Here is a 15,990-nt window from a genome sequence, read left to right as displayed (position 1 = left end):
GTATCTATGAGTTTGTTTCTGTTTTGTTTGTTTGTTTATTTTGTTCCTTAGATTCCACATATAAGCGAAATCACATTGCATCTGTCTTTCGCTGTCTGACATATTCCACTCAGCAAAATACCCTCCGGGTCCATCCATGCCACTGCAGATGGCAAGAACCCACTCCCTTCCACGGCTGAGCAATAGTCCATTATATATATGTACCACCTACTTTTTACCTATGCATTCATTGATGGACACGCAGGCCACCTCCACATCTTGGCCATTGTAAACAATACTGCAATAAACATACGGATGCACACATCCTCTCGAAGTAGAAGTAGTGGTTTCTTTGGATAGATACCCAGAAGGGGGATTACTGGATCCTTCTTTGTCTCCTGTTATAGCCCTTGTTTTAAAATCTATTTTGTCTGACAATAGGATTTTTGACAACCAAGATGGCGCAGTAAGTAAACGCTGCGTTTACCTTCTCTCACAACCACATCAAAATTACAACTAATCTGCAAAACAACCATTATTGAGAATTGCCTAAAATCAAGCTAAACTGAAGCCTTTCAACTAAGGACATGCAGAAGAAACCACCTCCAGACTGGTAGGAAGGTCAGAGATGTGTTATGGGCTGGTCCCACACCTGCCTGTGACCATTAAAGATAGGGAAGGCTATTTCGGCTGTGGAAGTACCCGCTCTATCCCCTAGAGAAGCAAGAGATCCTAGCCCCACCCCCGCCCAGGGTTCCAGTGCCAGGAAGAGAAGTCCCATAATTTCTGGTTGTGAAAACCAGCTAAGATTGTGACTGAGACTGAGGGCGGCTGCACTCACAGGCCCTCCTGTTAAAGGGACTCTGTGGACTTACCCACCAATGGAATCATGCGCTCTGACCTCCAGCGCTGGGGCAGCAGCTGGAGAGGTGGCAGGAACATATGGTGGGGAAATGAGCTTGGGACAGGGGCTGGAGAGGCAGCTTTCTCCTGGACGGGGAGCTGGCGGAAGCCATTGTTTTCGTTGAGCTCTCCTCATTCCTGGCATAGAAACACATGCAGCCACCATATCTGAGTCTTTGAGACCTGGCCCCACCCAACTTTCGGGCACACCCTGGCTGCTTTCAGTGGCTTTTTTGTGCAGACCGTATGCTTTGGCTCAAGCTGCAGACTTTCCTAGGGTCTCTCAAAGGTTCACAGAACCAAGACAAGCAGCATCTGGCTTGAGCATGTCCTGTACCCCTGGCTGAGAAGCCCTAAGCCAGCACTAGTGGCAGCTGGCCTTGGTTCGCAGCTTGGCCTTTCAAGGCACTTCCAAGCACAGTACGGGTGGCAGCCATCTGTGGATTTCTTTCTGGCTCCCACTAGGTGGCCCTGGTTGGGGCATGGGCTGTGGTTGAAGTAGACATACAGTGGATCCCCTCCAAGGTGATCTTGGGGCTGGCGCCCCCAGCTGCCAGCTTCAAAATGAGCTGGAGCATCACCCAGCCATCTCCAAGTTTGACACACCCAAGGGACAGATTGGGCAGGCACCAGAGTCCTGCTGAGGCAGATCCTGCTCTGCATGCTCAGCCCCTGCACAACAACTCTTCCACTCTAGTCAAGGTTAGTCCTCACAACCAGTGAGCCCAAGGGTCAGTCCTTCCCGTTGATATGCAATTATCAACCAAGGCTCAACTACAAGAGGAGGGCACACACAACCCTCACAAGGGTCACACTTGGAGTGCGTGATACAGGTGACCAGAAAGACTGTGCCACTGAACCCCACAGCACACCTTCTACATAAGGCCACTCTACTAAGTATGGAAGACATAGCAGCCCTACCTGATACATAGAAATAAACACAGGGAGGCACCAAAATGGAGAGAAAAAGAAATGTGTCCCAAATAAAAGAACAGAACAAAGCTCCAGAAAAAGAACTAAGCAAAACAGAGATGAACAATCTATCAGAGGCAGAGTTCCAAACACTGGTTATAAGAATGTTCAATGATCTCAGGGAGAACTTCAACAGAGAGACAAAAACCATTAAAAAGAACCGGTCAAAAATAAAGGATACAATAACGGAAATGAAGAATATATAACAGGGAATCAACAGTAGATTAGATGAAGCAGAGGACTGTTGCCACGCAGCAGCCTAGCCGTCTGTCCCCTCGTACCTGCCTCTAAAGCAAGGAGAGTCTGTGAGATCTTTTTAGGGACTTTGCTTCACCTTTGTGCTTGCACCTTATGTTTCCCTGTTTGGCCCCAGAAAGATGGCTGGTCAGCCAATGACGAGTAAGATTCCCCATGGGGAGAGGGACAATTCAAGCCAGGCCAGACGAGTGGGGACCAACAGGAGAACCCACGGGGTTCATAGAGGTGGGCACAGCCCCCACCTTCCCCCGGCTAAGGAGAGCCTCAACCTCTGTGGCTGCATACCTTCCCACAACCTGCAGGGGAAGTGACTCAATGGTGTGCTCTCCATCTATTCATATGCATAAAGGTTTTGTCCCTTGGGGAAGTACATACATCCTGAGACTTACGGTTCTGCTGCCTGCAGGCAAGGGTGATTGGCTTGAATCAGTTTCCTATTATGATGTATAGGATTCAAAAATCTTGAAATTGACAAGCTTTATCTACTTTACTTCCCCACCTAACTAACAAAAGCTAATGCATAGGCCCGATTTGGGGCTCAGTCCTTGAGGCTGCAGTCCCTTGGTTCCGCTTGCACTCTATTCTTTTTTTTTTATTATTAAGTTTATTGGGGTGACAATTGTTAGTAAAATTACATAGATTTCAGGTGTACAATTCTGTATTACATCATCTATAAATCCCATTGTGTGTTCATCACCCAGAGTCAGTTCTCCTTCCATCACCATATATTCGATCCCCCTTACCCTCATCTCCCACCCCCCTCCCCTCACCTCCCTTTCCCTCTGGCAACCACTAAACTATTATCTGTGTCTATGAGTTTCTGTTTCTCATTTGTTTGTCTTGTTCTTTTGTTGTTGTTGGTTTATATACCACATATCAGTGAAATCACATGGTTCTCTGCTTTTTCTGTCTGACTTATTTCACTTAGCATAATACTGTCGAGATCCATATATGTTGTCGCAAATAGCAATGTTTCATCTTTTTATTGCTGAGTAGTATTCCATTGTATATATCTACCACATCTTCTTTATCCAATCATCCATCAATGGATGCTTAATTTGTTTCCAAGTCTCGGTTATTGTAAATAATGCTGCAATGAACATAGGAAATATGTTCATTGCAATGAAATAATGCTGCAATGAACATATATTCTTAAGGATAAGTGTTTTCAGATTTTTCTGGTAAATACACAGGAGAGGAATTGTTGGATCATATGGTAGTTCTATTCTTAATTTTTTCGAGAAACTTCCATACTGTTTTCCATAGTGGCTACACTACTTTACGTTCCTACCAACAATGGATGAGGGTTTTTTCCCTCCATGGCCTCTCCAACACTTGTTATTTCTTTTCTTATTGATGATAGCCATTCTAACAGGTATGCATTGGTATCTCATTGTGATTTTGATTGCATTTCTCTAATAACTAATGATGTTGAACATCTTTTCATGTGTCTGTTGGCCATCTGCATGTGTTCCTTGGAAAAGTATCTATTCAGGTCCTCTGCCCCTTTTTTTTAGCTGGATTGTTTGTTTTATTGTTGTTGAGCTGTGTGAGTTCTTTACATGTCTTGGATATTAGCCCCTTATTGGGGGTCTCATTTATAAATATCTTCTCCAATTCGGTTGGTTGCCTTTTTGTCTTATTGATAGTTTCTTTTGCTGGGAAGCTTTCCAGTTCAATATAGTCCAATTTATTTATTTTTGCTTTTACTTTCCTTACATTTGTGGTAAAGTTCAAAGCATCCCCTCTGAGATGAAGGCCCAGAAGTTTAGTGCCTATGTTTTCTTCTATGTGTTTTATTGTTTCAGGTCTTACATTCAAGTCTTTAATCCGTTTTGAGTTAATCTTTGTGTATGTTGTAGGCTAGTAGTCTAGTTTCATTCTTTTCATGTATCTGTCCAATTTTCCCAACACCATTTATTGAAAAGGCTTTCCTTTCTCCATTGGATATTCTTGGCTCCTTTGTCAAAAATATTTGCCCATACATGTGTGGGTTCCTTTTGTAGTTCTCAGTTCTGTTCCATTGGTCTGTGTGTCTCATTTTCTGCCAATACCATACTGTTTTGATTACTGTAGCCTTGTAGTATAGTTTGAAATCAAGGCGTGTGTTACCACCAGCTTTGTTCTTTTTTTCTCATGATTGCTTTGGCTATTTAGAGTCTTTTGTGGTTCCATACAAAGTTGATGATTTTTGTTCTATTTTTGTGAAAAATACCATTGGGCTTTTGATACAGTTTGCATTAAATCTGTAGATTGCCAATTACTGTAGCTATGTAGTAAATCAGGAAGTGCAAGACCCCTAGCTTTGTTATTCTTTTTCAGTATTGTTTTCGATATTTGGGATCTCTTGAGACTCTATATGAATTTTAAGATGTATTTTTCTATTTTTAGAAATAGACAATTCACACAATTAATAGCAATAATAAGAAAAATGACATCATTATAGATTTTACAACCACTAAAATGATAATAAGGGAATACTGTGAATACTTTTATGTCTATAATTTTGAAAGTCTAAATGATATAGGCAAATTTTTTGAAAGACAATTAAAATGTACTCAAGAAGGAATAAATCATGTGAATAATCTTAAACTTATCAGCAAAAGTTAATCCATAGTTTAAAATTTTCCATCAAAGAAAGGCATATGCTCACATAGCTTTACTGGTGAAAATTGTCAAATACTTTGGAAAAAATTATTCCACTTTCTCTCTTCCAGAAAAAAGAGCAGAAGATACTTTCCAATACACTGTATGAGTTCACCATTACACTGTACCAAAGCCAGACAGAGACATGATTTAAAAACTGAAAATTACAGACCAGTACCTTTCATGAAAATAGATGAAATCCTGAACAAAATATTGGCATATTGAATCTAGCATTATATAACCAGGATACTACATCATGATATGTGAGATATATCCTAGAATTGCATGGCTGGTTCAAAAATCAACCAATATAGCTCACTATATCAACAGATTAAAGAAGAAAAAGCACAATCATCTGAATAGATGCAGAAAAAAAAACCCTCCATGTAGCATCTAGCAGGAACTTGAAATATAAGAAACTTGCACCTACAGATATTTCTCTATGCATTCCAGTATCGATGACAGCTGCCAATTCATTGTCATGCACTTAGTGAATATTCATTGGAAAATGGTCAGTGAGCAACAAGAAATAGAACTACATTTTGAGATTCACAGATTTCAAACCATCATATCAGTGCAAGAGACTGTTAATAACTATGGGGGTTTCTCCTAATCAAACAAAGTCACTCTGTCCAGGCAACCCTGGTCCTCTAATCACTGTGAAAAGGCTCAGCAGGTGTCTCCAGGATGGAAAGTTCCTGTTGGTCTCTGATCACCTTGGAAGGGCTCATTTCTTTCTTAAATTAAAAATTTTTTTTTCAATCCACAAATCTCCAATCATTTAGAAATATTTGGCTTCTTATTACTTTATAAATTTTGCTAGTTGTTATAGTGGGATACATTGGTTCTAACAACTCTTCACATCCTAACCAGAGCCAAAAGTCCAATATTCATTTCTGAAATGTTTTTTTATAAGACTTTCTTGAACATATATTGGTTGGCCGTCTGTATGTATAATCCCATTTTTTGTTTTCTAGCCATCTCATTCCTAAGTTTTGTAACATATTTTTTTCTCAAATTATACTTGATGCAACTGAACTCTAGACTAAATCATGTCATTTAGACTGATCTCACTTTGGTTTAAGTCTTATTGCTGTTTTAATACTGCAAGAAATAGTTTTTTCTAAACTTTTTGAGATTAAGTTGATGGTATGATGCTTCATTATCCCTGAATTTTTTAGTGTGTGTTTCCTTAAAAAGAAAGAAAGAAAGAAAGAAAGAAAGAAAGAAAGAAAGAAAGAAAGAAAGAAAGAAAGAAAGAAAGAAAGAAAGAAAAAAGACATCTCCCCACATAACTATAATACAACCATCACAATAAGGAAATTAGCAATGATACATTATCATGAAATCACAGACTTCCATCCAAGATACCAATTTCCCAATAATGTTCTTTATAGCAAAATAATTCAGTCCAGGATCATAATATTGCATGTAGTTTTCATGTCTTTTCAGCCTCCTCTAATCTGGAATAATTCCACAGACATTTCTTCATTTTCATAACTTTGGCACTTTTAACAATTATATGTTAGAATTCGTAGGATGTCCCTCAGAGTAGGTCTACCTGATGTTTATTCATGATTACATTCAAGTTATGGACCTTCAACAGGACTATCACAGAAGTGACCTGTGTTCTGTTCAATGCATCCTATCAAGTGATACATGATTTTGTTTTATCTCCTTATTAGTGGAATTAACAGATGGTAATCAAAAAGACTTCTCTTTTATAAGTTACTCATTTTCCCTTTGTAATTAATAACTAGTGGTGGGGAAGTTCCTTGGGACTATGTAAATATTCTATAATTTTTCCACTTTCACCAACTAGTTTTAGCATCCATTAGTGTTTCTCAACTGAATTAACTCTTTTTTTAACTTTAAGTTTCAGTTTTATTAAAACTCTTTGAGAATTTCAACGTAGAATTATCAGATATTTTCCTTTTTTTGTGAAAGCACGTGAAATGTTTTCTCTAAAATTCTCTGCATTAAAATGTTGACAAATAAATCATTTTTATTTTTTTATTAAACATATTGGGATGACATTGGTTAATAAAATTATATAGGTTTCAAATACGCAAATCTATAATACATCATTTGTATATTGCATTGTATGTTCACCACCCAAGTGAAATCTCCTTTCGTAACTTTATATTTGATCCCCTTTATCTTCTCCTACCTCCTTTTCCCCCCTTTTCCCTCCGGTAACCACGAGACTGTTGTCTGTGTCTATGAGTTTTTGCTTGTTTGTTTGTCTTGCTCATTTGTTGCTTTCAGTTTTATTTCCCATGTATCAGTGAAACCATATGGTTCTCAACTTAAAATACTTTAGTCTATTTGTGCAAATGTAACATGGCAGACACTACTAAGCACCAAGCCTGGATATCAGGAGGAGTATTACTAAACCTGGGATAATATTATATATGTGCATATAGTTATATAGCTGAGGATAAATGTAATAGTGTCTGTAGATTCTAACACAGGAAGGATAACATGGCAAAAATACATTTAAATCTAAAGTGAGTGAATAATAAATAGGGATTAATAATGGGCATGTCATAGCTTATTGTATTCATTATGCAACTTGCAGTGAAGATGTAAAACTTTTATCTTTTCTTGACATTTGGTTGCAGGGCTATGCCAATAGCTGAAAAACAGCTTTTTATCAATGAGTGCATTGAATGGAAGGTAATATTTAAAGAGTTTTGAGGACAGGGTGGTAGAATATCCCTCACAAGCCAGGAGACAAAGTAATTGGCCACACTCAGCCAAGTGCCCATCCTGATAAACTTGGCTTTGGTCATGAGAACAAGGTAAGATGATCAGAAACATGGTGATCAGGGATATATGGTCAGAAGCAACTGTGGTTGGTATAATTTCCCAAAATAGTGGCCGACATCATGCCTCTCATGTTTAGTAGATTTACAATTCCTTTCACAGAAGTTAGCGTTTTCTATTATCACATTGATTTTGCCAACCCTTGCTTAATACAAGCCCTTACCAAATACCTCTTCTACTGTCCTCCAAAATACTTCTAATATTTCCTGCACTTTTTTGTCCTAATTTCTATCCAGTCTGCTTTCTCTTGATCTTACCTCAAAATTCTACCAGGAAAATACTTTGCTCCTTTTGCCAGAAACTTTAAAACTCTGACTTTAGCCCAGATTCAGCATCAGAACTTAAGGGCAAGTAAAAATTGTCAGGAGGTATCAGGTAGCAAAGACAGCAGAATCCAACTAGAAGACAGAGACGAGGTTTTGTGGCCTGTGGTTTTACCCTTTCCTGTTGGTGGAAACACAGACACAGGAAAGACAGCCCTTTCACAGGTAGATCTATTGCGTTAGAGAAGAGAGTGGGGTCTAAGCTTAGAGAAACTGTAAGATGATGTTGGCATCAGGTAAGGGAAGGGCACAGACTACTGGGAGTGATGGTTTAAAAATCTTAATTATTTTATTTGTTGCCGGCCTCAATGTCTGTCTTGGTCCAAAGATACATATTCCTTTGTAGTATCAATTATTGCATCAGGGTCATTACACCTATTGCTATGAGTGCAGCAAAATGTTTCTCTCAGTAAGTCATGGAATAGCTGGGACATTCCCTCTTCACAAGGTTCACAAGACAGTTTTGAATGACGATACAGGTATCTCCCTAGAGAAGCAAAGCAAATGTGATTACTTTTGCTTAATCTCACCATCTTTCTAGCATTGATTGCTCTCCAGAACCTTGTCCATTTTCTGTAGTCTGGAATGAACCAAAGGCTGTGCCTGCATCTCATCTGTGTCTCTTCCAGGCAAAAGACATTTGCCTCCCACGCAGGCTCCACCGCAGGTCTGTGTACGGAGAATTCACCTTTCCCCTCCCTCTCTCAGGGTCCCCCTCTTTGAGGGTCCAGGGATTGTGAGCACACTTGGTAATATTTTGTGTCTCTCTCTAACCCTCACTTACCTGTAAAGCGATCACTAAAGTAAAAGTGATCTGTGCGACAACTCCTGGTACCCCTTATTATATTAATTTTCCAGCAACTTTTCATGGTTTTTGTGCACGTAGATCCATTGTAGTGATTGCATTTATTGCAAAATAGAACCCCTAAAGAAAGACAGAAAAGCTTTAAAGCATAGCTCCAGGGAAAATGATTCCGAATCTCTCCCCCCTATAAACATTTATACTGGGGTGGTGCCAACCTCACAAGAAAGAAGTTGACACCCTTCTTAGTATCTGTCAGGGGTCCTTACTCCCTTGAATAGGGAACAGCTATGATCATTCAAGGAATTAAGAATCCCCCCACCCCACGTCGGGGGGAAGAAAGAAGACACTAGAGCAGTAGGTGAGAAGAGTGGAGTAGAGTCAGGGAGGGCAGAGAGACAATGTGTAAAGAACTCAAGAATATCCCCTCTAGTTGTAGCATTGTTTATCCAAGAATGGCAAACCATACATCTTGAGGCCAGGACTCTGTCTCCTGTGAAGAAAAGAAAAGTTCTCCATGAACCATTTTACAGCAGCCCCAAGAGGCAAGTTTATAAACCCCTTCCTTCCTTCCCATACGTGTCTCCCAACCCCTCATTGCCTCTCTCACCAGGCCTTACCCTCATCCATGAAGAGCACTGTAGATATGCCCAGAAGCAACTGGAACTTCCTAGGGTCCATCCTGAGAAGATCCCAGTAGGAGGTTCCAGCTTTATTTATTCCCATCACCTGCCCTCAGGCATCCCACTAGAATCACAGAATCATAAATTTCAGATCAAACAACCAACATCCTCTCTATAATGTTCCCAGGAGAGGGTACATACTGTCTGTGTGTGCATTCCTCCAGCTACTTGGAATTCAGGCCGCCCAGACACCACATTCATTTTATTAGATCTATCATAAGATACTAATTAACGTTGGTGTAGACTCTCTCTCTCTGGTACCTCTTCACTTTGGTTTTATGTTTATTTGTTGGTCTATACAGAACATGCCGCACTTCACATCCATGTGACATCCTTTCGGATACAAGAAAGCTGAGGTCACTGAGCATGTATGAGTCACTCAGTACCTTTCAGGTACCATAACCTCCAGTGGTACTATGTCCCACACAAGGTGAGTCACCTGATCAGAGCCCATTCTCCAACTATGGTCTGCTGGCCCAGAGCAGCACCATCTCTGAGGATGGATGGGACAGCCCAGGAAAAACGGGTAAGGAGGGGAAGATGATCTCAGCTTCAAGTTTCATTACTTTTTTCAAGAGAGACAAAGACCATAAATGATTACAGTGTGAGAGGCCTACACTAGGTGTTATGGGGAGAAGGAGAAAGAAATATTTGGATTAGTGACAAGAAAGGGGACATGGAGGGAAAGGAGGGAGTGCTGGAAATGAGTTTTTCCATCAGTTCCCTGCCTTTGCCCTACTTCCTCCAAATGGTGCCACACATTTGTGTCACCTGTCATTCTTTTATTAAGTGTTAACTTACCAGTGGAGCTTTTCAACACACACACACACACACACACACACACACACACACACACGCACACAAGAGAGAGAGCAAGTATGCATAAACATATATATTTTTTCATGTATATATTTATGCAAAACTCTCTTGCCACACTTGCCATGTCCCTTTCATGCTTGATTTTTTTCTCCAGAGTACTTAACCCAAACTTATTCTATAATTTTCCTTTATTGATGTTCATTTTGGTTCTCTCCTCTCACTCGATGAAATCTCCACAAATGCAAGGGTTTCATGTGTTCTGTTCACTGCTATTTCCACAGCACCTAGAAGAATTCCAGGCACATATTAAATAACCAAACACCTTTGATGAAAAAATGAATGGCGTGGTTGGTATGGTTACCCTGAGAGACACAAGGGAACTGCACCTCTATACTGACAGCCGTAACCCCAAGTTTGCAGGATGACGTTCCTGGCCTTAATCTTGCAGGTAGTGGTCAGTAACAGGAAAACAAGCAGTGATAACAGAAGACTCCTGTCTTAGGGAGAGAGGGAGTGTGGGGTCACTTATCTGAGTGGGCTTATTGCCAGGGCCAGACACACACCACACCCAAGTGTGGTCCCTCACATAATCTTCACTATGAGGGCACATTCTGCACGCCTTGGGTACAAACCCCATGTGCTACCTACCTGCTGTGACCGCAAACAAATTACTGAACTTCTCTGTGCCTCTGTGACTCATAAGTAAACACAAAGACTATCAGAGGTCCATCTGACACAGTTGTCAAGACTTCATAAACTCACACATGGGTCATGGCCAACAGAACAAATAGTAAGACTCTACTTGGTATCAAATATCTTTGGGCATGTTATGCACTTATTGTGTTTGAATTCTCTGAACCACTTTATAGATAGAAATAACTGACCTCATCTCACAGTTGAAGACCAGGGGTGCTCAGAGAAAAAGCGTTTTCCCCCAGCAAACAAGGTGCATATCTATCTGATTTAGTGGGCCATTATCTTTGCACGACACTTCGCTGTTTCCTTCTCTTGACAATCTGAAAGAATGCCCAGTGCTGGAGCTCTAGGGGGGCTCTATCCTGAATCATCAGACGACAATGAGAAGAGAGGGAGAATGGGGGGAAAAGGGATGTCTTCATTGAAAAAGAAAAAAGAGGGCTGGCCCGGTGGCTCAGGCGGTTAGAGCTCCATTCTCCTAACTCCGAAGGCTGTTGGTTTGATTCCCACATGGGCCGGTGGGCTCTCAACCACAAGGTTGCCAGTTCAACTCCTCGAGTCCCGCAAGGGATGGTGGGCTCCGCCCCCTGCAACTAAGATTGAACACAGCACCTTGAGCTGAGCTGTCGCTGAGCTCCCGGATGGCTCAGTTGGTTGGAGTGCGTCCTCTCATCCACAAGGTTGCTGGTTTCGACTCCCTCCAAGGGATGGTGGGCTGCGCCCCCTGCAACTAGAAAACGGCAACTGGACCTGGAGCTGAGCTGCGCCCTCCACAACTAAGGCTGAAAGGACAACTTGAAGCTGAACAGAACCCTCCACAACTAGGATTGAAAGGACAACAATGTGACTTGGAAAAAAGGCCTGGAAGTACACACTGTTCCCCTTCCCCAATAAAATCTTTAAAAAAAAAAAAAGAAAGAAAGAAAAAAAAAGAAAACTCCCTCTTCCTGGCAGAGACCACATTCGTGAGCAAGCTCCCACTGAAACTAGGGGTTTCCACAGCTTGGCTGGGATCTAAGACTGATGTGCCACTGTCTGGAAGGAATTTCGACAGAGCCTACTTTTGGGAGACTTGCCTTTGGAACACATGACACACAGGTAACAATCATGGATATAAGTCCCAGAGGGTCTGAGCTCAGAGCACCACCAGCTTGTGCCTCTAAGCAAAGGACCCTTGTTCTAAATGGGAAGACGTTCCTTCAACTTGACCTGGGCAACCAGTGATGAACATCTGGGAGTGAATCCCAAACTCCACGCAACCCAAGTCTTTCTTGTGTGTTTGTCCTGGCAACTTTGAACGGCATTATTCTCTGAACAAAAGCAGCAGAAATTTTGGAAATATACTAGCCTTATAAGAAGTAAATGAAATTTTCTTTGTGCCCCAGCACCTGAGGAAAACAATGTGAATGTTTGCCACATCTCCCCATAATATTATTTCTATACACGTGTCACATGTTCATGTTAATAAATGCTCTCATAGTTGACATCATACATGTGATATTCTGATTTCCCTCATGTGGAATTTGTGCTCTTATCACTGTAACTCACTGTCCCTCCTAGAATGTGAGGCCCAGAATTGGCAGGAGGTTCAGGAGCTAGTTACAAGGAAACCCTTCAAAAAGGCTAATAACCGAGTCTGCCTTCCAGACTCAGCCAGAAGCCTCAGCTAGCTGCTTAGTCTTCCAACCCCCATCACCCCAGGATATTTGTGTGGGGCACAGATAGACCTTGGACACCTGGGGCCGTCTCTCCTTCCCACAGATACAGGAGAATGTGCTGGCCACCCTGTTCTTTCCTCCCGGCCTCTGTACCTGAGCCCCAGAACTGCACTCTCTGCTCGCCTCCCCTGAGGCCTCCCCTGAGGACCCAGAGTCAGCACCTTCTCGCCTCCATCTCCGGCTCCTATCCAACACCCTCCCATTGTTACTGCTCTTTCCTACACATGGGTCAGAGGACATGCTGTCTTGTCCTGTCCTGCCCAGAGGCACAACCTGTACCCATCTCCACTCTGTGCAGAAGGAGGGGAAGGTGATGGCTTTGAGGTCAAATCAGGGTCCTTTATAGCCATCCCAAAGTTGAGCTTATGTTTCCCCTGCAGGAAAACAGTGAAAGGGCATGTGATACAGGGGAAGATAACATCAAAACAAAAATTACCCCAAAGAAAGTTTCCTGCATCCAGCACTATCCTCTTCAACCACTTCTGCCAACTTCAAGCAAACACGACCCCTGGCCCTGCTCAGCAGGGAGGAGATCTGAGAGTGGAAATCTGGTCCCAGGTGAGTCAGTGAGAAGATGGAGACTTACTTTATTACCAGGCTCTATTAGAGCCCCCATCCAGGCAGGAGAAAGGAAGTGTGTGGCAAGAGGAAACTCACGTTTCTTCTCCATGATGATTTCTTTCCCACGACATCTAACCTGCCTCACTCCCAGGCCAACTAGTTCTCCTGACGCTTAGACTTGCCTCAGACCCAAGCTCCCTCTAGCAGACTGGATCCAGCCCGGAACAATGCCCTGCGTGCCTGGGTCACACCCCAGAAACCCTGACCCATCTCCTCAATATCCTCTATATCCAACCCAAGTCAGCTCCTGACCTCGCCCCATTTACCCTCCTTTAACTGTGCCCCAAACTTTCTAGACTAGGATATCCTCGAAGGCACCATTTACCATATGTATAAAATACAGGAGTTGAGCACAGAAGCAATGGAGCCCAACGTCTTCACTTTGTGTACACGGAACAGGACTGAATTAATATGGCACCACAAGGTAAAGGCAGAGGAAGATACTAACCCGTGTCCTCTCGGTTATCAGGTCAGGGAACATGTCCGACAAGTGAGAGAAGCAAGGAATACACATTTGGGATCAGAGATGGATTCTGAGTCACCACTGCGTTAGTTCACCTCCTGCCACAGGCACGGCTTAGGAGCTTAACTCATTTAACATGGTGGAAAGGAGATCAATTGTGGGAAGGTGGGACTAACAATAACTGACTTCTTCACAAGGACTCCTCCGACAGGTCTCTCCATGACCCCCTTTCCTGAGGCTTTTCCTAGACCAAGTCTCAGCCTCTAAGGGGGAGAGGGCTTGGTCTCGAGGCCGTTCCCTCAAGCCCCATTCCATCACCCAGCTCCTGCCTTCCGGTCCCTAGCTCTAATAGTAACCCATCACATTAGGGAGTGATGACTACAGGGTGGGAGGTTCATGTAAATAAGCCCTAAACAGCAGTTCTTGACCAATTTCCATGACTGCGGTCACAGCATATGCTTGTCACAAGCCCTTCCTAAGACAGGCTTCAGGGACATGGACCAGTCATGCTGGACAAGGGGCACTGGAGGTTATGCTGCTCCCTAGCTGGAACTTCTCCCTGTTCTCTCCTACCCAAGAAAACCCCTGTACAATGCCCATGAGAGTTCAACATTGACCTTAAGTTCACACAAATTTGCTGTAAAAGGGCAGTGGGAAGAATGGAAGCTGGATACCACCAAACATGACACCATGAGATCTATTATCTCTATCTCCCCAGGTGGGTCCTCACCAGGGCTACCCAAATAGAAAGCTAAGTGAGAGAGCGAGGTGAGAACATGGAACACTTCGTTTTTCTAGTTTTCCATAGTGCCCAGACCTCCTAGTCAGAATAGATGTCAGAAACTTTCACCACTGGGAGCCACTGTCTGGGAAGTTCATCTCTCCAGAGAGGACAGTGGGCCTGCAGCTGAAGCTCTGGAATGGGAAGAAGAAGAACTTGGCAGTGAGGGTAGATGCAGGAGTGAACTGATAAAGGTTAACTGACACCGTGGCTTAGATTTGGCTTGTGTGTTGGAGTGGGCAAGTTCAAGAACAGTTTCCTCTAGAATGACCTTTGAAGATGGAGGCTCAGGTTCAGAGCCGACCAGCAGGTTTTCCGTGGTGTGTAAACAGCAAGAATGTTCACTGAGCTCTGTTATTTAACCTGGGGGAGACTGGGCACTCTCTACAATTCTGGTGGCTATAGCCCAGGGAAGTATCCAGAGAATACATAAAGGTCCCAGGAAGTTCAAATTAAAAGTCTAGAGACATTCTCTTTGTGTCTCCTCTTTATTTCTTGAGTCTCCACCTCTTGGAGATATGCTGGCAATCCACAAGAGTCCTTCCAGATGTTCCAACCTCTGGGAATAGGTAGTAATGTCTAGGTTTCTGGGGAGGCAAGAGGGGGTAGTTGGAGGGAAAGGGAAGGAGGGAGCCTATAGGGAGGGTCAGGATTCTTGGGAGACATTCTTTTCTCCACCCAAGTCTCAGTCCGTCAAAATTTCCCAAGTTTTAACACTGTGACAGGAACGTTACCAATTACTCAATTATTTCCTGAAGGTCCCAGATCACATGAACTCACATATTAACCTCTGTTAGATGGGAGGTCAAAACTCCCCCATTTATACTACAGCTAGTGAGGGGAACCAGGAACCGCAAGAGAGGAATAGACAGCTTCACTCTCTGAGGGAGGGAAGAGAAGGCAGTAACCCCTAACAGGAAGTTTCCTGCTGCTCATAAATTACCATCAAGGTTTCTCCTGCGTACCCTCCCAGAGTCACAGAGGTGCTGTACTTGCTGCCTCTGGCAATCTCTCTGCCTCTCCTCTCCTTCCCTGTCTTACTGGCAGTGCCTTTGCTTTATCATTTGACATCACTCTTCCCATTCATCTTGATTGGGGGGATAGATAGTTCTGGCTAAGAAGAGTTCCTTTATCTCTACATTGTAGCCAAGTGTGAAGCCTCCTACTACTACCGTGTTTCCCTGAAAATAAGACCTAGCTGGACACTCAGCTCTAATGCATCTTTTGGAGCAAAAATTAATGTAAGACCCAGTCTTATTTTACTACAATATAAGACCGAGTATAATATAATATAATATAATATAATATAATATAATATAATATAATAATAAATATAATAAATATAATATAATATAATATAATATAATATAATATAATATATATAATAAATATAATATAATATAATATAATATAATATAATATAATATAATATAATATAATATAATATAATATAATATACAGTACAATATAATACCAGTCTTATATTAATTTTTGCTC

The sequence above is a fragment of the Rhinolophus sinicus genome, linkage group LG16, assembly GCF_036562045.2.
Source record: "Rhinolophus sinicus isolate RSC01 linkage group LG16, ASM3656204v1, whole genome shotgun sequence".
NCBI lineage: Eukaryota > Metazoa > Chordata > Mammalia > Chiroptera > Rhinolophidae > Rhinolophus > Rhinolophus sinicus.
Note: the sequence above shows the minus strand (reverse complement) of the source record.